The sequence below is a fragment of the Anastrepha ludens genome, unplaced genomic scaffold (genome assembly GCF_028408465.1).
Source record: "Anastrepha ludens isolate Willacy unplaced genomic scaffold, idAnaLude1.1 ptg000027l, whole genome shotgun sequence".
Classification (NCBI taxonomy): Eukaryota; Metazoa; Arthropoda; class Insecta; order Diptera; family Tephritidae; genus Anastrepha; species Anastrepha ludens.
This window is the reverse complement of record NW_026530035.1, coordinates 7,501-10,000: the sequence shown is the minus strand read 5'-3', so window position 1 is coordinate 10,000 and position 2,500 is coordinate 7,501. Positions and strand designations below refer to the sequence as shown.

Here is a 2,500-nt window from a genome sequence, read left to right as displayed (position 1 = left end):
ATGCTTGGGATTGTGAACTGAAACTGTTCACATGAACTTGGAATTCCCAGTAAGTGCGAGTTATTAACTCGCATTGATTAAGTCCCTGCCCTTTGTACACACCGCCCGTCGCTACTACCGATTGAATTATTTAGTGAGGTCTCCGGACGTGATCACTGTGACGCCTCGTGTGTCACGGTTGTTTCGCAAAAGTTGACCGAACTTGATTATTTAGAGGAAGTAAAAGTCGTAACAAGGTTTCCGTAGGTGAACCTGCGGAAGGATCATTATTGTGTTCCATATCCGTAAGAAAAACAAACAATGCCAAAACAAATAAAAACAAAAACAAACAAAAGAAAAAAAGAAAAAAAAGAAAAATTTATAATTATTTTGAATCCATATTCTTTTTATTCTTTTTCATTCAATTTGTTATCCATCAATTATATCATATTAAATATAATATGATGGTACATTTTGTAATGTTTTTTCTTATTTTTTCTTTTAAAAACCTTTAAACATGAAAATAGAAAGTTGTACTTATTATTCATTTGATTGAATGATAAGTTAATTTGTTCACAATAACAAAAGTGGTATATATTTATTATTATATTTATATATAAATAAAATGATTAAAAAAATACAAAATAATCAAACATAATAAATACCACCACTGTATTATTGTTGAACTAAGACATTCGCAACTTAATAAAAATGTTTAGAGTTAAATATATTTGATATATATTATTGAAAGAAAATCAATTTATATTTTATTATTATTATTATTTAATTTTACTCTTTCAATTAATATATGCAAAAAAAAATTGACATTTGTTATAAATAAAAATAAATAAAAAAATACTCTAAGCGGTGGATCACTTGGCTCATGGGTCGATGAAGAACGCAGCAAACTGTGCGTCATCGTGTGAACTGCAGGACACATGAACATCGACATTTTGAACGCATATCGCAGTCCATGCTGTTATGTACATTAAATTAAATTTTAAAGTACTGCTTGGACTACATATGGTTGAGGGTTGTAAGACTATGCTAAATAAGTTGCTTATTCTTTTATAAAAATAATTGAATTTAAGCAAATGTGTATATTATTGGATTTTAAATAATTCATAATATTAATAGCAAAAAAATAAAGATATATAATGAATTTTTTATTTATTAATATATTCTTAAAAAAAAAAAATCCTCTCAAATAAAATGAAATAAAAAAAATTTTGAATCTAAGTATTCTCTTTAAAAAATTTTCATATTATTTATATATATATAAAATATTAATTTATATATGTAATTAAAGGAGGAATGTCTAGCATAAAAATTAATTTTTTTTATTCTAGAATTGCCTCATTTTACATAATTATTATTTATAATATATATTTATATAAAAGGAAAAAAGAAAAATAGAGATGAAAAGATGATATAATTATTTATTAAATTGTGAGAAGATAAAAAATATTTTAAAACAACCTCAACTCATATGGGATTACCCCCTGAATTTAAGCATATTAATGAGGGGAGGAAAAGAAACTAACAAGGATTTTCTTAGTAGCGGCGAGCGAAAAGAAAATAGTTCAGCACTAAGTCACTTTGTCTATATGTCAAATGTGAGATGCAGTGTATGGAATATCTTAATATCTAGTATGAGAAATTAACGATTTAAGTCCTTCTTAAATGAGGCCATTTACCCATAGAGGGTGCCAGGCCCGTATAACGTTAATGATTACTAGAAAGATATTTCCAAAGAGTCGTGTTGCTTGATAGTGCAGCACTAAGTGGGTGGTAAACTCCATCTAAAACTAAATATAACCATGAGACCGATAGTAAACAAGTACCGTGAGGGAAAGTTGAAAAGAACTCTGAATAGAGAGTTAAATAGTACGTGAAACTGCTTAGAGGTTAAGCCCGATGAACCTGAATATCCATTATGAAAAATTCATCATTAAATAATTAAAAATAATGTGCATTTTTTTCATATAAGGACATTGTAATCTATTAACATAATAAAGTATTTATCAAAAGATCATTGGTGATATTAAGTTTATTTAAATTAATTTGCTTTTTAAGCATATTAACATAGAATAAATACTAATGATTTGATAAAGTGTTGATAGATTTTATTATATATAATGCTAAAATTCATTTTTTGAATTTTACAAAAAATTTAATATCTATGATATTAATATTTATTTGTATGCATTTATATGATTAACAATGCGAAAGATTCAGGATACCTTCGGGACCCGTCTTGAAACACGGACCAAGGAGTCTAACATATGTGCAAGTCATTGAGTTATATTAAACTTAATGGCATAATTAACTTAACTTAAAAATATAATGGGATTAATTTTTAGTCTATTTTCTTAAATAGTCAATTAATTCAATCCCGGGGCGTTCCATATAGTTATGTATAATGATAATTTATTATTATTTATACCTCTAACTGGAGCGTACCTTGAGCATATATGCTGTGACCCGAAAGATGGTGAACTATACTTGATCAGGTTGAAGT

The 2,500-nt window shown here is 26.9% G+C and overlaps 2 non-coding genes and 1 pseudogene across 2 annotated transcripts in view; all 3 read left to right on the top strand.

Moving 5' to 3' along the window:
* The window catches only part of LOC128870826 (small subunit ribosomal RNA), a 1,991-nt gene extending 1,722 nt beyond the window's left edge, over positions 1–269 (top strand). Inside the window, exon 1 of the ribosomal RNA XR_008455535.1 lies at positions 1–269. This exon is cut by the window's left edge and continues 1,722 nt beyond it. This is a non-coding gene — a ribosomal RNA (small subunit ribosomal RNA).
* A 566-nt stretch (positions 270–835) lies between these two features.
* Positions 836–1,016, top strand: LOC128870802 (5.8S ribosomal RNA). Its single transcript, XR_008455519.1, has one exon. It is a non-coding gene; the product is annotated as a 5.8S ribosomal RNA (ribosomal RNA).
* Positions 1,017–1,454: 438 nt separating this feature from the next.
* Positions 1,455–2,500, top strand: part of LOC128870807 (large subunit ribosomal RNA) — a 4,514-nt pseudogene continuing 3,468 nt past the window's right edge.